This window comes from Podarcis liolepis (genome assembly GCF_965112155.1).
Source record: "Podarcis liolepis genome assembly, chromosome: 4".
NCBI classification, from domain to species: Eukaryota; Metazoa; Chordata; class Lepidosauria; order Squamata; family Lacertidae; genus Podarcis; species Podarcis liolepis.
This window is the reverse complement of record NC_139558.1, coordinates 44,344,836-44,369,200: the sequence shown is the minus strand read 5'-3', so window position 1 is coordinate 44,369,200 and position 24,365 is coordinate 44,344,836. Positions and strand designations below refer to the sequence as shown.

At 41.0% G+C, this 24,365-nt stretch overlaps 1 long non-coding RNA gene across 1 annotated transcript in view; it reads right to left on the bottom strand.

Annotated features, from left to right (window-relative positions):
• LOC310704624 overlaps positions 1-24,365 on the bottom strand; it is a 538,844-nt gene that overhangs the window by 371,669 nt on the left and 142,810 nt on the right. Inside the window, exon 3 of the long non-coding RNA XR_014524929.1 lies at positions 2,196-2,282. This is a non-coding gene — a long non-coding RNA (uncharacterized lncRNA). The remainder of the gene's footprint in view (positions 1-2,195; positions 2,283-24,365) is intronic.

Below are 24,365 nucleotides of genomic sequence, written 5' to 3'. Positions count from 1 at the left end.
TAGCAGCAGTGTCAAAGAGCAAGCACCAAACCTCAATGCAGATTTTAAAAGCAAGAGTTAATATGGCCCAAAAGGAAATGAAATCATTATTTGGAGACTATCTTTTAATGCATTCCTCCCCTTGCTCCCACAGCTCACCATTAAAGGAAGTTGAAGCTATTGTCAAAGCCTTCTTGCTTATGTACATTGGTGAGCTGCAGCCACTCTGGGATGAAACTTATTTTAGAAAAGATGAGGAGCAAGGCTGCAGCTTTCAAATAACCTTTCCTCCTTTTCCCCCCAGGTGAGGTTACATTTCCTACATTCTGATAGCATCCTTCATCCAGCCTCTTTGTACACTTCCTTTTGCTCAATCTTGCTGCCATATTAATTATATTAAGTGATTATTATATTATATTAGGCAGTCGCTTTCCTCACAAAAGTGACCCAAAGCAACTTAACACAGTAGAAATAAAGAGCCTAAAACATAAAAATATATATGTACAAATAAGACCAATTTTACAGATCTCACCACACTAAAAGAGGATACAAATATATGAAACCTTTTTAAAAAGGCAAGTATTTGCCTGGCACTATTTGGATGGAGAGAGGCCTGTTGAAATTCTCTACCTGGCCTCATTGCAGAAGAATCCAGAAGGCAGCCAAAGCTATTGATTCCTCATTCCCCTTACTCATCTTGCTCCACCTCAGCATCAAATCTCCTGGACCAGCACACCATGCCTATCTGACTGCTCCCCTTTTTCCTGCCCATTTCAAGCTGGTGTCGCTTATATCAGACATTCCCAGCTGTCAAATATACCCCACAGAGAGAAAACAACTTCTTCATTCACATTCACATTGCTTCTTCACTAACTGAGCATGAACTATCGCTCTTAATTAAACTGAAGCACCACTGGTGTATTTGTTTGTTTAGTCAAAATACTTACATATTAATTTTCTGCCTGACAACAGGCCCTTAAGGTGGCAGATGAGAAGCAAAAATGTGCTTGTGTACACATCAGGTGTGTGTTTTTCAAAGAAAATGCTGACGGGAGCAGGGGTGGGATGTCCACTTTCCAAGCCTTAGATACTACTGCTGTTGTGGGTGTTCCAACTGATGTTCTTTGGAGGCTTCATAGGGAGAACAGCACACACCCATATACACACCTGGTGTGCACTACCTGGCAACCTTTTGGAAGCAGAACATCTCATCAAGTCAACTCAGTAGGCTGCAGCTCCTGGATCTTCACTGTGCCATAGAGAAGGTTATTGGGGTGATGATGGAAAATGACTACTCCCCAAGCCTTAGATGTTGCTGCTGCTGCTAGGAACATAGGAAGCTGCCTTATACACATCAGACCATTATTGTTTGCACTGAATGACTATCCAGAGGAATATTTGTACGCAGAGCATTTGCTGTCACCCTTCCCAGTTTGGCTGCTCCAACCACTGCTCTTCCAAAGGTTAACCAAGAGTATACTAGATGTTTAACAACAAAAATCTAAATTTAAAAAGTAGTATGACCATAAGTCACTAGGTATGCCTGTTGATAAAACCACATTAGTAGCCCTTTCCACTTACAAAAGTATTGTTGCTTGTGCACTCTCCTAGTTATTTTTCCTTCTCTTACATTTTTATCATACTGTGGAACTCAAGAGAGTGTACATCTGGTTTCCACAGCGTCACCTATTGAGACACTGACCACATCTCAACCTGCTTAGCTTCAACAGGGTGGTGGCCTCGTATTGCCCTTCAGACCATAAATGCTTAACTACTATTACAGCTCATACGTGCCTTTCAAGCTTAAGACAGTTTATCAGAAGTGGTGCAGACCTTTTTAAAGATTATATGCCCTGTTATTCCAAAACAACTTGGCTATAATTCACTCCTGAATGACTTTTAGCACCAGTAAAGGAAAAGGTAAAGAGGACAGTAAAGACATTAGGAAAGCTAAATCTGCAAGCCCTCCAATTTAATGCTGAAATGAACTTGCTTATTCAGTAAAGATGAAAAAGCTGCATGTTTTTCAGCGTCGAGGAAATAGCTTTCAAGAAATTTATATGAAATAGCTCAGAATGAATGTTGTCAACTCCTCCTTTAAAGTTCCTTTGACAGATAGCAATACATAGGTAGCCAAGTCATTGCTCAATTACATTAACTTCCATAAACTCAGGGGAGCTGTTGAGCAGAGAATTTAGAAGGAGTTCATTACTTACCAGGCACGCTTTAAGGGATACTGTTTATGCTGTACAAGCATTTGAGGTTTAGCTAGACAGATGAGTGGAACAGAACGCGGATGAAACCTAGAAAAGAAAATCAAGTGATACTCTTACAGAGTGCTTACCATCATCTTCTTTTTTAAAAAAAATAACCAGTGGGATTTAATAATAACCACCTTAGAATATTTCCACTAAAATGAGATTGTGCCACACATCTTTAATCCCAATTAAGGCATTTTTAACAACTACGGTGTTGCAGAGGAGCCACGGGGATTCACTCGAACAAAAGGCTCCATTATTAAAAGGTCAGTCTACCCATTATCAGAAATATAGGAAATGGAACTTCCAAAACACTTGAAATGTTTCCATTCCCATTCGTAAATTATTTTCTTAAACTACAAAAATCCCATCACAATTACAGTTACCCTATCTAGTCACAGAAGTCACACAAATTAGTCTGGCCATTCCTTTGAAATATTCTTCTCCACTTGCTTTACCACAGAGCTTTTACGATCTTCCAAAAGATGTTAATGGACAGTAGATGAGTGAACTGTTTCCAATCCAACCTGTTTGAGAGGTATAGTCCCCTTTCATCTAAATGGGTATGACAAACAGACTTTGGGGTTTGCAAAGGCATTCTGTTGCAATATATGTACTCTTCAACAAAACAAGATGAACTTGCATGTCTTGCCCTTACGCATTTAGCAAAAAATAATTATAGGTTGGGCTATTCTTTTTGTTTGTTTTTGCCAGGCCGCCTGGAGTCATCACACACAACCCCCCAAAATCAAGCTCTGATTGAAAGTATCCAAAACATTGGAAGAGTTTCAGCAGATAAAGACCTAGTTTTCACTGAGGAAGCAAGCCTGTGGCTGGGCTGTAGCACTTCAGTCTCACAGTATTAATTTCTCCTGCATTCATTTAAAAAAAAACACACTTTAGAAAACTAGGTGTCAAGATGAAGGATTCCAACCTCACTTTTTCATGGCATGCTAGTTTTCTAAGTGCCATGATTTTGATTTTTTTTGGGGGGGGGGGAGTGAGAGCTACAGCTCACACTCAGGTTTACCACCTCAGTGAAAAGTAGACCCAAATCAATCTATTTTATTGGCAAACGTCCCTGCTGCCAGAAAGCTTACATATGCCAAATTGTGTGGTTGTGTCACAAACATGCTTGGATGTGCCAAACATTTTACTTCTGCCAATATCCGTTCCTGCAACCTGCTGCTGTTGCTTGAGCTAAAAATTCTGGAGAGTTTCAGAAAGATGGATTTCCTAAACAAGAGACTCTCTCACAAACATAGAGCCCTGACTCAACTCATTTCTGCCAGGGCTGGCTGACAGTCTAATCCCATTACTTTCAAGGGAGCTGAATTTGTGACAGTCACTCAATAATAATAAAAAATAGAATCAGGGAGCAGAAAACAAGTAATAAAAAGCAGGAGTTGTTGTTTTTTACAGTGTGTGTGGAGTGTGCTTAAAGTGTAAGTGAATTTACATTGTGTGTAGTAAACAAATAACCTGAACATGATGAAGGACTGGGTGTAATCGAAATGAGAGGGTAATGGACTGAGCTAGTCACTATTATATCCTGACTAATTTAACACTTGTGAGAAAGCATGTATTGATCAGTATCTAGATTTATGTTATGCTAGTCATGGTGGCGCTATGTGAAACAGCACCTCCGTGCTCCAACCCAGAGAGTGGCTTGCTTTATAGGGGGCTGCCACCATCTGTATCAAAAAGCCATTCTGCATGTGGAGAACTCAGCATTGTTGATAACCTTTATAGTAGCACTCTGCCTCCAAGAAGCAGTTGCAGTTCTGTTTTCCTTTGCCAAGCATGTATAAAAGAATAATAGAATAAATACTGGTGTGAAGTATGGGAAATTTTCCTCATGGATCTCATAGACCCACAAAAAGTCTATTTTTCTCTAGACCAGGGGTCAGCAACCTAAGGCCCATGGGCCGGAAGCAGCCCACGGAGGTTGTTTAACTAGCCCACTAGTTGCCCCCAAAGTGTGCCGCCTGCTCACGTGCTGCGCTAAACTGGCACAGCATGGCATGGGGACTTGCTTATGCGGCGCTGGAAATCATGTCTCCACACGTTCAGACACCAAAAATTGCATCTGTGCAGGCACAAGTGCTGAAAATCGCAGGCACACATGCGATCTGGCCCACAGAGGGATCTCCACAGGACTGATCTGGCCCAGGCAAGATAAACCTTGCCGACCCCTGCTCTAGACTTCACAGGAATACATCCCAGACCAGAGGATTTGTGTTCTTGGCTGTATTCCACAGTTTATTAACTCAGTCACTGAAGCTTAATACATGGTTTTAATTATACACATAACATGCAGGTAGATGGAAGCAATAATTGTTTGAAATATTGCTAGAGACTTACGACCAAAGATGTGGCTGATTAGTTCAAATCCATCTGAATTTTTGAGCCTTGCACTTCCAAATCCTTATTGGTCTGTCAGACCAAATGTTTTACCAATCTTGACTGTTGCCTTACTTGTATGTTCTTTCTCTTCCTGATAATGGCACAGTTTCTCCTATGTGTAGGCCCCAGAACATTTCTCTTATAACCAATCACTAACTGTTATTTCATTCCTCTCAGAAAAGGGTGTACTAGTTTCCTATATTCTGGTATTCGCGTAGGAACTTTCATACAAGTCCTTTTCATCAGCATTACTTACTTGTAAGACATCTATGCAGTACTTGTTTTCTTTTTTAAAAAAAGTGTTTAGGGGTACTCGCATTTTCCTACTCATACTGAAACACTGCCCCTCAATGAGGCCAAATCTGGATTCACAAAATGTTTAGGGGTATGCGTACCCCTGCATTCCCCCAGAAAAAAGCACTGCATCTATGTATAGAGCAAGGAGTGAGACCATGCCCCTATACATGAGCAAATGTTCACATGTTGGGCTAAAACAAAGCATTGTATCTTCCTTTATGTACTCTTTCATAATACTGCTTTTAACACTATTAAACGACAAAGCATAGATTCTATATACATATACATGCATACACGTGCTGTAATATATTTTGAGATTGCTGAATGAGCTGCCAGCAGTGACTTAATAAAAGCACTCTAGTAATAAATTAGATTGCCCAGAGATTGTCAAGTGTGTGTGTGTGCATGTTATACATACAAGCCTCTTTTGTGCGTCCTGTGAGTACCATCACTTCTACCTGAATACAAAATCAGTGTTTCAGCTTCACATTTTTGCTTTGGTAGGATCTGAATCAGCTTCAATGTCATCTCTTCTTTGCTTTAGAACTGTTATTATTTTGCAATAAACAGAGCTTGAAAGGCACTTTCCCTGCAAAGGCAAGGATATTGTACCTTGTAATTTGTGACCTTGCATGCATACCCAGTTTTCCTAGTTTTTAAGTTTTCGAAGACCAAACGCCTCTCACATAATTGTGTTTCAAGGACTTCATTCTGCCAGAGTTGTCAATAACCGAATCTGTCACTGTCAGGCATGCTAATTCCTATACAAGTCCAGCTATTGTTCTTTCCCACTGCCTCCAGGGACACTGACTTGCTCATAGACAGCACATGCAGAGGTTCAACAGGCAGAGTCATCCCCTACTGGCTCATTACTTAGCATCCCCTGCTGATTTTGCCATCCAACAGAGAGAATGATTTGATCCTGGCAAATAAATTTGTCAGGGGTGGACCAGTTCAAATATTATTCTGTTTGGAAGAAAAACATCTGTGTAATGATGCAGCTATCTGGGCCACCGATACTGAGAAAGCTGATCTAGCGGGGAGAGAGAAAAAGAGAGGGAGAGGGAGAGAAAGGACACTGGCACAAGCTTTTAAAATGGCAAACTTATCTAAGCTGTTCTATGACCTGACTGCAGCATGGCATTAGGAATGCTATGCTAGTCCCAAGCCTTATAATACATATGGAGATTTTCATGTTAACAGTTGCAGCAATTACAGAATTTCAGCTCTGGGATATCTTTTGCAGCACTTCATGTGAATCCTGTTCAGGTCACTCACGGATTATTAACAGAATTAAGGTCCTGGATATTTGTGAAAACCTACACAGAATAATTTCCAATCCAAGCAGATCCCAGGGGAAAGAGTCGCGACACCAGGTTTGAGGGCTAAAAATGGTTGACAAATTCATTAACTTAAAAAAAGATTACTCACTATTGCAGACAAAGAAGCCCCTCCAGAGTAGATTAAACTTGCTGAATTTCTGGTAGATCCAGAATAAATATATATATTGCTGTTATGCATATTGTTGTACATTGCCTTGATTTTTTTACGAGTTGGCAGCATATTTATTTTTTATAAAAATAAATCAAATTACGGGTGCTTTTAAAGTGTTTTTAAGGCTCTAATTTACTTATTCTTGTTCCAGAATTGGATGCAGATTGCAGGCATGGCCACCCCTTTTGAAAGGATGAAACCTGCCAAATTTTAGAGAGGTAGACATATGGGGTGGAAGACAGAAATCACATTCCTTTCCCTAGTTATTTGAAAAGGTGAAATGTGCTTCTAGGCAAGAAACCTGCCAAAAAGTTTAGACAAATAGATCCAGGGGCTATAGTGACAAGTGATTTTACCTTTGTTATAAAAACCTTGAAAAGTCACCAGTGGGGTTTTTTAATTATTTCCCTTCTTTAAAGTACACTCCACAAAGAGAGATAGTGCGTAATACTTTTTAATTGTTAGAAAAAATGATTGTGAAAGAAACTGTTCACCTCAATAGTCTTAGGCCTCTTATAGGCAAAACTCAGAGAATGGCAACCCCCATGAAGAACTCTATTCAACATCTCTCCCTGTGATCACTGTCATTGGAGTGCCCTGTGAAAAGGCCCTGTCACTAAAAACTAAACCTGCCCATCGAAAGGAAAGATCCCACCCTCCTCTCCGCCCTTTAGCCTCTAAGACTCTGGGAGTTTTCCCAGTCAACTTGGTTTCATTTCTTGGAAGGGGGGGGGAGAGAGAGAGCTATGCATTTAATTCTTTGGAAAACTGAGGCTAGGGCAACTTGGAAGCTTGTAGAGTCCCTGATCTGCCAACAGATGACGTGTTAATGGGACAATCCCACTCAGGAACATGAAATCATGACATGTACCCTCCTGCACAGACACAGAGTTGAGACACACTCCTAGTGTATATTTAGGCATACAACTCTAAACAATCCAGATATCCAATACCATTCTAGCTTATTATGAGGATAACATCTACTTTTTAAAAAATCTGGCTGTTCGGTTCCCCACTAAGTGTCCTAATCACCATATTACTTTGAATTGTGTTTTTTAAAATTATTTTTAAAAATGTATTTTATTTAATGGGTGGAAGCAATTAAGTGATGCATATTATCTCCTATGGTGATGCAAGCTTTTCAAAGCTGAAGACCTTGTAGTGCAACCAGACCACACATTTTGGTCACTTCTCTTGCCTTTATCTGAACATTTTTCGTTTGTTTCTCAAACTATGGCTACTACTTTATGGTTTTTTAAAAAACTGAAAAGTTACAGGTAGGAAAATATGCCCTTTGAGTGATCCACTCAAAGTGTAATAAGCGAAATAACTCTGTTCTAAAGGAAGCCATGCAGTCTATTGAAGAGAGCTCTCCAGCCACCTTCCCTTATTTTACACATTTCTTTGGACTGTACATGTGCCAAGCGGCTGTTAGTGGTGGTGTTAGAAAGGGCCAAGAGAGCATGAAAACAAGGCAGCTAAATTGCTGCAGCTCACAATTCAGTTCTACAACTTTCCAAAAGGATGAAGTCTCTTAGGAGTTTGTCTGAAATTGGGATCTATATTTGTACATGGTGTGAGACCAATCTTTTAGGAAAGTGCGTACAGGCAGAAGCATTATCCTATTTCCGAGATATTGGGAGATGTCATAAAATGTGAAAACCCTGACTGAGACCAGCATTTAAGAGCACATTGCAAAGGCAGCCTTCATTTAAAGGCACACAATTTTACACTCTGGACTTATTCGTGGATATTTTCATGTCTAGAACATTTTTAACAAGACCATCTATTTTTATTTTTACTTTAGGAACAGCCCTGAATTTTAGTTATGCATTTAAACATTTCTCATTTTGTATTTCATGACTGAATCCTAGAGATTAAGGGAAGGGGAACCTTATCAACAATGCTGTGCTGCAGAATCCAGCAAGACAAGCTTTGTGCTCATCACACTGAGAAATGGAAAGGGTCAGGAGTCTGGGATTTAGAAAAGGGAAGGGACAGGGAGCCCAGAGGGAACAACTCTGAAAGCAAGCAATGTGTTGGCAGAGGGGAGCCTGAAGGAAGAGTAGATGGTGATAACAGGACAGTATGAACCTGCCCCCCAACCTGCCCCCAACATAACCAGACACCTTTGGTTGCTCAAAGGAAAGTCACTTTTCACATGTTCAAGGGCACTTGATTTTCATTGGTTGGCATATATAAACAGCAGTTCCACATGGGCTCCTTACCATCAGCTGGTAACAGAGCTGGCCTAGGAAAGGGAACATTGGAGCTAGAAGCTAGCAGACCTCCAAATGTCCCTATTTTCCAGGAATAGCCATCCCCAACCTTATGCCCTCAATGTCCATCAGCCCCAGTCTGTGTGGCCAACAATCAGGTGAATGGGGTTGTAGTCCAAAACATCTAGAGCAGCCGTTCCCAACTGGTGACTCCAGGGGATCTGTGGCTCTGTTCACTCAACGAAAACAACCATAGGGATATCATTTTTTCAAAAGTAGGAATTCCATGGCTTGGCTTTTGAAAAACAGGGGGCCTGCAGTACTTAGCTAATTGGGAACCACTGATCTAGAGGGTGGAAGGCTGGTGGAAAGCCTGAAAGAGAAATTCTGGCTAATACAGTTTCTACTTTCACTTCAGCATTGTGATCTGGCAACACCCAGGGACCAGTGAAGGATGAAAAGCAATATTAACTTGAACAAAACAGCCAATTCTTGAGTCGAGAAATCTGATGCCTTTATTTAATCAAGCATCATGGGAAAGAACAGCACGGCATCTAAGAAGAAAACTTAGATGTCTTAGACTCCAGTGCTGAACATATCAATAAGAATTCCTTCAAAGTAAATTTAATGCATATACTTTAATGAGGAAGGCCAGGTGGGTATAAAAGAGGAAATGCCTTTTCTCTTCTCATTAAGAATAAAGGGAAACATCATAAATAATCGCCATCACTATTCTGTTTGAGGGGAATTCCTTCTGAAAGTTATATATTTCATTAAGGTGAAGGTAAAGGGAGCCCTGATCATTACGTCCAGTCGTGACCGACTCTGGGGCTGCAGCGCTCATCTCGCTTTATTGGCCGAGGGAGCAGGCGTACAGCTTCCGGGTCATGCGGCCAGCATGACTAAGCCACTTCTGGCGAACCAGAGCAGTGCACGGAAACGCTGTTTACCTTCCCGCCAGAGCGGTACCTATTTATCTACTTGCACTTTGACTTGCTTTCAAACTTCTAAGTTGGCAGGAGCTGGGACCGAGCAACGGGAGCTAACCCCGTCGCAGGGACCCAAACCGCCGACCTTCTGATCAGCAAGTCCTAGGCTCTGTGGTTTAACCCACAGCGCCACCCGCGTCCCCATATATTTCATTACCTTTTCATAAATGTCTTAGGAAGCAAGCCACCCACATATGGAATAGCACTGAGTTTACTAGATTTGTCAGATACAAATACTATGAACAACTAATACAAAAATAAAAATGATAAAGCAATATTGGTAAGGAAATCCTCGATGCTAAGGTTTAATGTGCCACTAAATAAAGGTTTGGTATTGGGCGTTCTGCTCACCACATGGCAAGAGATGATGGTCCATTTTCACTGCAGCAACTCTATGCTGATATTATAGGCAAATGTACAAAATATATAGGACTGACATATTGGGTCAGGTAACACCAAGGCACAATTTCAGCACAGTTTGCTGCATGCAAACATCTATCTGGTGCAGGGCTCTAAAGTTAGTAGGTGAGAGGCTCATTTCCTTCTTCCATCCTGTCCTTTCCTGTTCTTTTTTATTATATCATTTACATTTATTAGAATTTTTTGCTCTTTGACTTCAAAAGCTAAGTTTCTATGAGTTTTATTTCATAGGTCTATTGCTAAGGTCAAACTAAGGTAATCTAAAGAGCTTGATTTCTCTGCTTTATCCCTGGTACTCTACAGAAATGAGACGTCACTCTTGCACAATGGACTATTGACTAAATGGTGTGTGAGGAAAGAGTGCCACTTACTGGTTCATCAATAATGTCACTTTGTTTCAGCAGGAAGAAGTCTAAATCAACGGGGACCATCCCTTCTGCCTTTTATTGAATAACTACTAATTACAGCAACTGTCCCCCAAATGCTGACTTCAAGTACTTCCTAAAGTTGCCAATATCTAAACATTTGCCTTTGTCACGCAAAAGGATCCATGCAACCTTTAATGAGCCAATGACTGGGTAAGCACACCATCCCTTAAGCACACCTCCATTCTTGTCAGAGGGGACAGCAGGTGAGAAGAGCTTATCAGATTGCCTTCTAAGGGTAATGAGCCATGTTCAGAATACATGTTTTATGTATGTAGAGGTAGGACAGCTGAACAGATTGGGTTGGATTGGATAATGCTAACTGTATTTCAGTGATCTACCATTTTGTTTAATTGTTATAGCTGCCCTGAGATCCTTTCTAAGGATTCTCTCATTGCGAGAGGTGAGGTTACAGGGAACCAGGCAGAGGGCCTTTTCGGTCGTTGCACCTGCCCTGTGGAATGCCCTCCCTGCAGATGTCAAACAGATAAAAAACTATGTGGTTTTTAAAAGACACCCAAAGGCAGCCTTCTTCAGGGAAGTTTTTGAATGTGTGGTGTTTTATTGTGCTTTTACTCTTTTTGTTGGGAGCTGCCCAGAGTAGATGGGTGGCATGAAAAAAATTTTTTGTTGTTGTTGTTGTTTAAATAGTGTATAGCAGTACACACAGGGTTGGGCTCAGACATTTCGGCGCCTGAGGTGAACCAGAAAATGGTGTGCGACACACACACACACACAGGAAGAAGGGGTGAGTGAAGATCTACATGTGGCATATTCCTTGGAGGCTGGTTCTACAGTGGTACATTGGGTTATAGACGCTTCAGGTTACAGACTCTGCTAACCCAGAAATAGTGCTTCAGGTTAAGAACTTTGCTTCAGGATGAGAACAGAAATTGTGCTCTGGCGGCACGGCGGCAGCAGGAGACCCCATTAGCTAAAGTGGTACCTCAGGTTAAGAACAGTTTCAGGTTACGAACGGACCTCTGGAACGAATTAAGTACTTAACCCGAGGTACCACTGTACTGCTCCTGTGGAGTCTGCTGCCTGAGGCAGTTGCCTCACCTTGCCTCATGGATATGTTGGTCCTGAATACACATTTCTAATATTTTGCATGATGCAAGTGGACACACTACACTGTACTTGAGTTATGTTTTAGTGGTGCAGAGATTGGTGGATTATATTCTTAGACTGTACACTCAGGGCACAATTCACCTAAACAGCCCTGCCAACACAAGCCTTGCACAAGGATTTAGCTTACATAATGGGTCTGTTCCCTCTCCCCGACCCCATGCACCCTGAAACTGGCTCAGGGGGATGAGGAGGACGCCCAGAACAGTAAAAAAGGTACAGAACATTACTTTTTATTTCAGTTCTGGAGGTGTTGCTGAACATGATAAGAAATGACCAGCAGGTTAAAGGTGTGCAGGTCGGAGCTAAACATTATAAGTTAAGAGCGTTTGCAGATGACCTAGTATTGACTTTGCAGGAGCCAAACACTAGTACGAAAAAGGTTTTAGAAATAATACAACAGTTTGGCCAGGTAGCTGGATTTAAGTTGAATAAACAAAAAACCAAAGTTTTAGGGAAAAACTTAACAGATATGGAAAAGGAGAAATTTCAAGAGGAAACAGGTTTGACTGTGGTAAAGAAGGTGAAATATCTAGGGGTTTACTTAACATCAAGATCTATTGGAAAACAAAACCCCTAGATGGGTCTCACCAGTGGAGGCTAAAGCAGTGAAGAAACTCAATATGGAGGTCGGATGGCCGAAGTATTGGGAAATTTTAGAACAGGATGGAGATAAGTTCAAACTACAAAGTCAGGAGAAATTGAAGCATAAAGTAGAAAATTGGTTCCAATATCGTCAAATAATGGAATTTTTTAAACAGGACAGGAAAATCGGTTTCCAGGTGGAAAAATCAAAATTAGAAACCGAACTGTTAGAACCCAATACTAAGAATTTATCTAGAATGTACAACTTGCTGTTGAAATGGAACACACAGGATGAAACAGTTAAATCGGCTATGATTAAGTGGGCTCAGGATGTTGGACATAACATTATGTCAGCTGACTGGGAATGGTTATGGAACACCGGTATCAAATTTACGGCATGTAATGTCCTAAAGGAAAACATTATGAAAATGGTATACAGGTGGTACATGACCCCGGTCAAGCTGGCAAAAATCTATCATTTGCCCGATAATAAATGTTGGAAGTGTAAAGAGACTGAAGGTACCTTTTATCACCTTTGGTGGACATGCCCGAAGATTAAGGCCTTCTGGGAAATGATCTACAATGAAATGAAAAAGGTACTTAAATGTACCTTTCCTAAAAAACCAGAGGCCTTTCTCTTGGGCATTGTCGGCCAATTGGTGACAAAGAAAGATAGAACTTTTTTTATGTATGCCACAACAGCAGCAAGAATACTCATCGCAAAGTATTGGAAGACACAAGATTTACCCACTGTGGAAGAATGGCAGATGAAAGTGATGGACTATATGACATTGGCCGAGATGACAGGCAGAATCCGTGACCAACGAAAAGAGACGGTGGAAGAGGAGTGGAAAAAATTTAAAAGCTACCTTAAGGACTACTATAAACTTAATGAATGCTAAAATGTTGTGGTTTCCAGAAGCAAAAGGGTACAGGGATATAAGGTTAGACTATAAAAGAGGACTAAGATGATAGAGATTGGAAAGTAACAATTGGGAGTTGCTAGTTGAATTTTGGACATTGGGATGCAGAGAGGGGGGGTATGGGGAAGTCCAAGAAAAGAGGTTTATGAAAATATGTTTGAAATTATACGTGTATGTTTGTCTTTTTTAGTGTTTGTTTGTTTTTCTTAAAAATGTTGTAAAACCAATAAAAATTTTATATTAAAAAAAAAAAAAAAGGTACAGAACAGTACATGGGAGAGGAGGGGGTAGTGTTCCCTCAGGCAAACTGAAACGTTTGCACAGATGAAACGACTGGAAAAGCATGATTTTGAACTCCACACTCAGTAGTAAAATCATGGCATCATAGAGTTGGAAGTGACCCCAAGGCTTATCTAGTTCAATCCACTGCAATGCAAAAATCATAGTTAATATTTGCATGAATTTCACTATATGAGCTACAATTTGGGGAAACTGTTGATTTTTTCCGTCAACGTATGGAAAAATCCATACAATGGCAGTTGTACTAAAGAGCTAACTAGGATCCAGCTAGGACTCCTTCATTACTGTGTGCCCAATGATCCACAAGAGGCTTGGCTGCTGGATGTTATTTGGGGGGAACTGACAAATGATGAACCCATTGGCTAGAGTGCACACAAGCAGTGAAATGCAACATTCCCAAGCAGAACATTCTGTCAGCCCTGGGGATGGTGGCGAAATTTGCTGCAAGCAGACTGAGCATCAGACTGGCTTACAGTCTGCTGTCCGCTCTCTTTGCAAAGCGGTCTTGCTCGCAGCAACTTTCTGTAGACATCCTTGATACCATTTTGGTTTTTTTCAAGTATGACAACATTAATTCTGCTGTGATTTAGTCAGCTACCATCACCATCAGTGTTTGAGCTTAGCTGTCTGCTAACTGGGTACTGCTGAAATGTGTATTCACTTTAATTTCTGACCCATTGATTTAGCCATTAACCACCATTAACATTCATTGTTCTATTGTTAACCTTTCTCTTGCTTTTTGCCCACTATGTGACTTAAGTCAAATGCACGCAGAAAGCACAGTCATTGTCTTAATGTGAATTTAGTATATTTACCATTAATGAATAGGGGAAAGTTAAGTTGCATAGGGATATACAATAAATAATTAGAATTCCACCTAACCCTCATAGTGTATAACATCTGAGGTCACATAGAAATATGTAAGGTTCAGTTTAATTTATAACTAAAGATGTTTCATAAGTTCAAAACCAGAAGGAACCAGTATTATTCAAATAGAACTGTTGTTGTAAGGATTAAGGAGATAATTGTGTGAGATGCTTTGAAAACTCTAAAGTGATCTTTAATGCTAAATATTATCATATAATATTGGAAGAAACAAGGTTTTTTAAATAAAAAAACCCTAAATTCCAGATATACAGAAAATAGAAAACTCACTCTATCTTTAACATAAAATAAAAATAAAGCATTGATTCAGATGTGCTGCAATTATGGGTTGTTTACTTTCTATCATACTACAGTTTGAATATGTGAGGGGGGAGTTAATAAGAGGGATTTTCATTAAGGAATTGAGTCAAGTGTTTTAATTGTTAGCAAATATTTGTCATATCAAAGGATACCGGTAAAAATCAATATGGAAGAAATTATTAAGGAGTCAGAGTGCGCTTTTGAAAATGCTGGAGGACATAATTGCATACTGATGTCCCTTATGTAGGCTCAGCAAATATTTGTAACATCATGAAAGCATGAAACAGTGTATTCTTTATTGGACAGAAAACACAATTTATTGAGCCACTGTATCCACTACGGGTGAAGCTTACCCAAAACATTCAAATATTTATCTTTCTGTATACCTATACTCCCGTGACTCTAACAGAAAGCTATTGTTTGAAATATATTAATCCTTTTTCTCCTAGCTTTTAAATTGTGCCTAATAATCAGCAGCAGTGTAGCTTCCAAAGGAGAGGCAAAACTTATGCATTGTAATAGTGACCTCCAGTGGTAGTAGCCAGGAAATGACAGATATCATCCTGGAAAATAGTCAGAAATATAAGTTGTCTGTCTAAATATTTCTTGTTTCAATAGAGCACTTTAAAAAAACAAACAGTGAATGTTTCACTGTGTTGAATCTCATTATATTGACAATGGTAGCTGAGGTTTAGCCTGTTTAACATTATCAGTTTCAATTAAAAAAGAAAAACTCCATTTGGGATTCCTAGTACAATTTTACTAATCAATAAGCATTTAACAGTGTTCTACCTGGAATGTCAGTGAGTGCAATCCTTCTAATGAACAAACACGCTACAGTGCAGTCTGCTATATGTCTACTCAGAAATAAATTGAGTTCAGTAGGGTGGAGAATTTCAGCCATATATATAATATGCTGTATTATTTAGTTTTATGAAGTATTTATATATCCCATTTAGGCATTATTTCCTCAGTTTAAATCTGATGGGAATGTGCTTGCACAGCTCTGGAGCATTATGTCAACATGATTTATCAGCTCTAATGTACAGAACTTTCAAGGCATGGGGAATCTGATCTAATGGCCAAGGTGAGGGTAGTTCTGTTTTTCTCGGGGGGGTGGGGCTGATTCCTACTTCAAGCATTGAATTAGCTTGAGTTCCATGCAGTCAGTGCCTTTTGGGATTCTGAACAAAGGACTTTGAGAAAGTGTAGCTGTCAGGAAGGTGATGGGTGGAAGGTGAAAGACCTTGTGTGAGAGGATCTCCCAGGGTGGAAGAAGAAAGGAAAGCTCCCAAGTGAGAGCTGAGAGGGCCTACCCACTTGTATTTGAGACAAGGGTTCAGATATGCCTCTGATAAAAGACTTTGTATTTTCTTCTTATTTCTCTTCTTTCTTTCCTTTCTTTTTTGCTTTCTTTTTGTTTTTATTTAAGCTGTTTTTTATTGTATCGTATGCTAAATGGTTTCAATAAACAAATTTTAAGGGAATGTATAGGTATTTGAGCCTTCCGTCACAATTAAACCTAAAACCAATCATCGTGAAGCAAAATCAGCTGCCTTCTCTGCACACAGGTACTATCATGTGGTGAAAGCCCAAGGCCCAGTCTTGCAACCCTCCACACTCCGAGGGCTCTACGTTGGCAGCGAGGAGCCATTCAGGGATCTAAATCATGCAGGGAGCTGACATGAGTAGAACTGGCATACCCACAGAGCAACACAGCTCCCCAACATGGAGAGGGCTTTAGGATCAGTAATGGTGACCGGGGGAAGAGGAGGGCTCTTCATTCCATCACACAATGGTTATTCCATGAGAGGAGGAGGAAGTTTTAGTCATCCTTTCTTTAGCTCCATTTTTCTGTTTTTTTTCCAGAAAAATGAGCATTTCTTAACAGCCATATAACACTTTGGGGTGCTTCAGAAACAATACTTCCACTATTGGCACCGCATCTCTAGGTAGGAAGTTCCTTAACCTGGGTGCCATGACCAAGAGCCCCCCCCCCCCATCTTGCATCACCATGCTGTGAGTAATACCTGTTGGCAAGGACTACAAGCAAGCCTTGCCTGCTGATCTCAAAGCTTGAGACAGCAGGACTTGGGAGACTGGCGCCATTAAGCACTTGGATACATAGCCATTCACTATGCCAATACCTGGAACTAAAAAGTAAAAAAAGTAAAGGATCCCTGGACGGTTAAGTCCAGCCAAAAGCGACTGTGGGGTTGCGGTGCTCATTTCGCTTTCAGGCCGAGGGAGCCAGTGTTTGTCCACAGACAGCTTTCCAGGTCACGTAGCCAGCAGGACTAAACCGCTTCTGGTGCAACAGAACACCATGATGGAAGCCAGAGCACACAGAAACGCTGTTTAGCTATTTATCTACTTGCACTGGCGTGCTTTCGAACTGCTAGGTTGGCAGGAGCTGAGACAGAGCAATGGGATCTTACTCCATCACGGGGATTCAAACCACCAACCTTCCGATCGTCAAGCCCAAGAGGTTCGGTTGTTGCTCATAGGCAACCAGAGCACTCATTTAAAGACTGGTGTTATCTTGTTACCCAATTTAACTTGGCAGTGGCAGGTAAGCTTTTTTTCAAATTGATTGTTCTTTTCCTGCATATGGCTAAGGATACAATACTAAGCACAGTCCACCAGCAATGTCTATGTGATCCCTGTACATTTACTGGGACTTGCACTGAAGTTGGTGTACCCGCTATCTAGACTTAATGTAGAAGAGGGGTAGCTGATCTCTGGCCCCCTGGATGTTGCTGGACTACACATTGCTTCTATTTCCCTTGATGTGGCTACAAAATTGGTCCTTGAAGTCAATAGGAAGGGAAATTGTGCCCTCCCCACCTCCCATCCCAGCTGCAGTGAGTCAGCAGTGCTGTGAATTGACCCCACACCTCTGCACAAGATTGGATTGGATTGCTCTGCCATGAACGGGCTCCCATATAAGCTGGCCTGAATATTCAGTTAATAGACAGAGCTAGGAAGAAGGAAGTGGCCAGTTTCTGTAGCCATTCCCAGATACTAGAGCTCTGTACTTAAGCAGATTCTTTTTGGCTGCTTCTTGTTTTGGTGTTTTGCCAAACCATTAAGACTTTCCTAGTTAGGAAAGCTTTTGACCTTTACAGACTGCATTTTACTGCTTGCTTTGTCATAACTGATTTGCGACCCTTCTGGGTTTTATGATGTTTTGAAACTGCTTCTGTTTTGAAACTGCTGCCTTGCTATTGTTGCTTTTATTGTAATCATTTATTACTTGTTAGCTTCCTTAAACTTAGAGATGGATGGGATCAGCTGATTTCTGTTCCATCTTCAATCTGTATGCTTTCAGTAATGAACCTGCTGATTTAAAATAAATAAATAAATTGCACACATTCCCTTCTAAAATACACATTTTATATACATTTCCCCTGTAAAATATGTGTTCTGCATGCGTCGGGTGGTGCTGTGGGTTAAACCACAGAGCCTAGGACTTGCTGATCAAAAGGTTGGGGATTTGAATCCCCGCGACGGGGTGAGCTCCCATTGCTCGGTCCCTGCTCCTGCCAACCTAGCAGTTTGAAAGCACGTCAAAGTGCAAGTAGATAAATAGGTACCGCTCCGGTGGGAAGTTAAACGGTGTTTCCGTGCGCTGCTCTGGTTCGCCAGAAACGGCTTAGTCATGCTGGCCTCATGATCCAGAAGCTGTACGCCAGCTCCCTCAGCCAATAAAGTGAGATGAGCGCCGCAACCCCAGAGTCGTTCGCGACTGGACCTAACAGTCAGGGGTCCCTTTACCTTTACAAAATTCAGAGAGACACGCAGTCTACACTTTTTGTCAATGTATAAGTCTCAGCACTGCCAATTAGGTCAGTTCACTTTAAAACAGACAAAACAATTCTTCTCCATCCCTACTTGAACTCCACAAGGAAAGGCAGGGGATACTTTAAATAAATAAAACAGGCTGAGAGTTTTACTCTAAAGCAAGCCTGTGTTTAAAGGCAGGGGGAGTAGTGGAAAGAGAGCTAAATCATTAGGCCAAATGATGACAACTGAAAGCTTAGGTTAGGGCAACACCATGACAGGTCACCTGGTGGTAGGTAACCTGTGACCTTCAGGTGCTATTAGACTATATCTCCTATCACCCTTCACCATAGCCATGCTAGCTGGGGCTGGAGTCCAACAACATCTAGAGCACCACAGGTTAGCCACCCTTGCTGTATACTATCCCTTAAGACTGGAGGTATACTGTGCAAAACATTTCATTCTTCTTTACAAAGCTGAACTGTGAGGGAGTTTACATTGAGCAAAGTGTCCCTTTTCTTGTCTCTACTAGCTGAGCTGGTTTGTACCAGCTGGATCTGCGGATGAGCAAGAGGCCCAGTGGTGGCATCCCTGGCAACAGAGAGCCCCCAAACAGGGCCTTCTGAAGGGAGAGGTCTGTGCTGGTCCAAGATCCCCTGGATCCCAAGCCAGTCTCCCAGCCATCAGCAACTGACATTGAGATCAATCCAGATCTGGTTGCTGTACCAGTCTGGATCTGGCACAGGGATGGGGCCTGATTGTCCCCCTCTATCCCCCACCACCACCACATCCCAGCCACCTTCCAAATTTTCTACCATGAATAGGAGGGCTGTGAGTGCAACTGTTGTTCTCCTGCTTCACAAAGCCCTGGCAGCCAAGCTGCAAAGTTTGGATTTTGCACTTGTTTGTTTGTTTTTTTAAAAAAAGCTTTACATCCTGCTTTTCAGTTGTGTCCCCAGAGTGGCTCGTGGTGTTTATACGATGTAGTTGGTTGCATTGAAACCCAAACACTTAAAACAAAATGAAAGAAAACCAGGCAAGTGAGATGAAGATCTCATTTCCAGCATTCGCTCCATCTACCTGTCCCCATCTTCTGTGTTCTCCCCAGTGTAGTTCTCTCCAGATTATTCCTTGCTTCCCTACAAGTCATTAGGCAGGCTGAATCAAAAGGGAGTGGAAACTAGTGTTTTTGCATAGGAGGCATTCACATTTCACAAAATAATCTTCAGATGCAAGCATTATGTATACAGGTGTTGGCACACACTTCTCACCAAACCTTTTTGAAATGGAGAGGACTATTTAGAGATGATACTTAATGTGAGTAACTGCTACAGAAGTCCACACAAATGCAATTGCGTAGGTGAACAGGAAAAGCTTCTCACATTCTTTGCAGTGCTTAGCGTTAAACATAATAGGCATCATTTTATGAAATGGCTAACAAATATTGTTGGGAAAATGTTGCTGTAACAAGCATAAACTCTGTAACTGGTGTCATGCTGACTACTTATTAAAAGGCATTTGGGTGTGGATATTTTGTTCACACAGACATACACATTCCACTGCATCTATTATAAGAAAAGAACTCTGGTTGAGACATACATTCATCTCTTTGTTTCATTAATTCAGTAACCACATATTTAAAATGTGTATCTTGAATGGGGTTGCCTTCTGTATAAGACTTCAGTTCTTTCCCCCCACTACTGCCATTGATTTTTTTAAATGTATCAGACCATAAGATATGGCATGCTGTTAGAACAATGAGTCCTATACTAAAACACAGCAATAAGCTGTGCCAGACCAAAACAGTCTGAAGAGCCCTATCTCAGAAATGCCTCACCTGGGCCTCACAATGATCCCATCCTGAGCCCTGGCTTGATCCTCAATACCAGGGGCACCACTGAGGGAGGGCAGGGGTCAGGGCCCCCCAATATTTACAAGAAGGGGGCCACACCCCTAAAAATTCTGCAACGATCCTCAAAAGCATATGCCAGGACGAAGATGCTTGGTCCTGCTGTATCCTTTTGAGGATCACCAAGGACACAGCAGAGTGAAGTGTCTTCGTCCTGGTACATCCCTTTGATGATCCCAAGAGTGCCTCCACTGAAGGCGCGCTTGCAATCTCTGCTGAGAACGCAAGGGGTGAAGCATATTTGCCCTGTGTATCCCTTTCACAAGGTAAGGCAGTTGGCGGTGGGTGAGGGATGGTGGGCCAAGTCAGCCTGGCTAAGCTGGGGGGGGGGGGCGGGAATCACATGTGTGACATCATGCACGCACAATGGCCGCTCCCCAAATGTTGGGCACAAGTCAGTGCACCTGCTCAATACCCTCCAAGCCTCAGAATCAAGGGCAGAAGCAGGCCAGACAGGAACCCAAAAGTGACAAGGAGAGCATCTGCTTGGCCACCAGAGAGTTCTATCAGAAGGGGCTGACTTGGGAGGAAGGGTCTATCCAGGAGGAGAGAAAAGACCCAGCTGCAACTCAGTAATGCTCTATCTCAGGCATCCCCAAACTTGGGTCTGCAGCTGTTTTGGGACTACAACTCCCACCAACCACCAGTGGTCAGGGATGATGGGAGCTATAGTCCCAAAACAGCTAGAGGGCTGAGTTTGGGGATGCCTGCTCTATCTTGTTTTGGACTACAGTTCCCATCATCCCTGACCACTTGGTTCTGCTAGCTAGAGATTTGTAGTCCAAAAACAGCTGGAGACACAAAGTTTGGGAAGCCCTGGTATAGATCAGCATCCACACCTGCGTTATAGACACCAATGAAACTTGCTTATCAGTTCTTCCTATCAACTTCCCATCCACCTTCCAGTTTTTCCACTTTTTCTGGGTAAAACATTTCTATTACCATGCCTTTAAAAAATAACTAAAGGATAGGGCAGGGTTTTTTATTATTATTATTCTTAAAAATCTGTTTGGACCATTAAGCTCCAACAGTGCAGTTTTATACATGTTACCACAAAAGGCCTATTGTTTCCTATGGGGCTTACTCCCAAGTAAGCATGGCTGTATGACTGAAGCCTAAATCCAGTGCTTTCGTGTAAATCTCTACTTGCAGGCAAACAACATTGTGTTTGACTCCCCATTGCAGTGTCCAGCTCTGATTCAGGTTCCACATGAACAGCACAATTTCCTGTTCTATTTAGTCATTTCTAAATCTAAGTGCAAACCCTTTGGGCTTTCCAAACATTTTACCTTGTGTTGCTTGTGTGTGCAGCCAAGCTGGGAGATCCAGGTGGCCACAAACTTCACTCTGTGTCACTGCAAGCCATGCTGTTTTTGCTGTTGGAGGTGTGATGGACCTCTCTGTCCCTATGTGTGTTTTATGCTATAGCTAAGCAGCAGCAGCAGCAGGTGTTATAGAAAGCACCATATGTTCCTTGAACATTTCAGGAAAAACCCATGATGGACACATTTCACTGAGCTTTACATAATTGTAAGAACATTACTAGATTCTCCATGGTAGGTACAAGGACCTGGTTGTTTTGCTTTTCTTTATTCATATCCAGCTAATTAAGGATGTTTGAACATTGTCTTGCCTTTTATGAATCCATCTGTTAACTAAGTAGATACTCCAGCATCCCAATATAGGGAGTATTCTGAACACATTTCATCATTATAGTTACCACCCATTTAGACACAAATCATTTTTCATTTCAGAAATCTTTTTAGGAACAAGTGTGACAAGCTTGCTAGACAGAATGCATTTGTGCACCAAAAATAGCATGTTAAGTCAGGTGGGAGAGCATTCTGTTTGACGGTCACATGCATGCATTTTTGCTGTGCCTATGGAGCCAATAGGGATTAAGTTTTTATTAGCAGATGCGCATTCCAAGCATCTTGTTTGGGAACTTGTTGCTGGCAATACAAATCTTCTCCAAGCTGCGGTAGTGAAGAGGCAATGGGAGGGAGGTTGGCACAATGTCCCGTCCAAGAGGGAGACATCCCTTTCTTACAAAATGTAGAATAGGAAGTTACTAGTGATAACTAGCTGACATTATAGTGGTCCAACCAGTCTAGAAGCCTATTAATTCTACTCTTACAAGTGGCATCCATAAAGCATTAGGTTGATCCATTAATAATCCTAGAGTTGAAAGAGATGATCCTCTGAGCACTTTTTGAGGGTTCAAACATACTAAACATCCATTGGCATTCAGTTTATTTTAACAAAGAAAGACTAGAAATTAGAAGATGCAGTTTAAAATAGATTGCTTTGGCCATATTGTTACCATACTGATACTAAATAATAAGAAACACAAATTAAATATTTAATTGTTGCTGCTTTCCCTTGAGGAAGGAAGATCCATGTTCCTCTAAGTTACAGGCTGTTTGGGTAGCTAATAAAAGCATTATTTTCCTAATGAATTAGATCTATCCTCAGCTTCACACATTTTCACTTGAGAAAGACAATAATATATCAAAATATATTTGGTGTAAAACTTTTAATCAGAACATTTGCAATGCTTTTACAACAACACAGTAATGGCTGCTGTAGGGGAGAGAATATGATACTGTACAACTATTTGTGTGAAAGTTTAATGCAAGCAAGAGTTTTCCTCTAGGAGCAGATTTTGACCTTGCAGTTCAACAACTGAAATTGTAATTCTTTGCTTGCTGCTGCTCTGAAAAGCAAAGGATACTTCATGTCTCCTGCCTCAAGACCCAATTGCTGCTGTTCTTTGTAACCATCAATCTTCATTTGGCTTGCTTTGCAAAGAAATTAACCTTCCTGTAGTGTTGCCTTCCCCCTCCCCCCCCCCCACTTATTTTATCGAAGTGTAACATAAGCCTTGAATAGCCATATATGCTTCATGAACATTCCGTGTTACTGTTTAAAAAGATATAGTGGCAATGTAAGCACTGAATCAGCATTGAGATTCACATGATCAATTTATTTTCTTGTCAAATAAAGCTCTTTAATGGTTTGCATTTTGTACGGTTGGCTGTTTCAATAAAATCTATTTAATTAACTATCAAGATCTGACGGAACACACTTAGGCACTGTCATTCATTTCAAATGAACAATAATTTCCATCAAAGACAACATGCCAACCATTTTAATGAGATATTTCAACCTTAGCAGGGTTTCATGTTAATGATCAAAAATAAATATCTCAGGGATTTTTTTTATCAAACTATCATTACTAACCACTTCTCATTAATATTGTGATAGACTGTCACTGCTTATTCACCAAATGCTCCATGCTTAGAACAAATCCTAAAGTGATTATGCAAATCACAGGTAAATGTGGGGGGGTGGCCAGCAACATTAGTCTTAATTCATCATTCAATACCTGATACCATTATTGCTTTATTCCCACAGAAGAAACATATAAAGTCCATAGCTCAGGAGTAATCACATACTTTCCAGTCATGAAGTCTTGGCATCCCCTGTTAAAGGATCCCACATAGACCTTGGAAAGTCATTGTCAGCCAAACTAGGTACCACCAGGTAAGATGGACCAATCAGGTGCCTCAGGAAAAGGCAGGTTAATGGGAGATGTGACTTTCAAAAGCAAATGATTTATATAGGGTAAAAATTAATCAACTCACCCACCTTCAGATTTTTATTTTTTTTAATATTACAGGTTTCTGGAAGGAAATCTGGAAGATTTCCTTCCAGAGTGCAATCTAACAGAGTGCAGACAGAGTGATTAAAACTGATTGTGGCTTCCTCTCAGATTTTAAATTCAAAGCATGGGAAATGGTCAGAGGGAGAATGAAAGCAGAGAAGCACACAAGAGGATTGTGCTTCAGAAGCCTTCATAATAAAATATAGTAATTAGTTTGAAGAAAATCCCATAAATTTACAGGAATTCAAATTGCAGAAGGATAGACCAAATTATTTTACACAGAGTAATAAGCAAGCCATTACAAGGCCCTGCCCACATTCCTTCCTGACTACAAAGTTCACATCCCATTTCATAAAAACACTCTACTTTTAAAAAAAAACACCTCAGAAATTAAAACT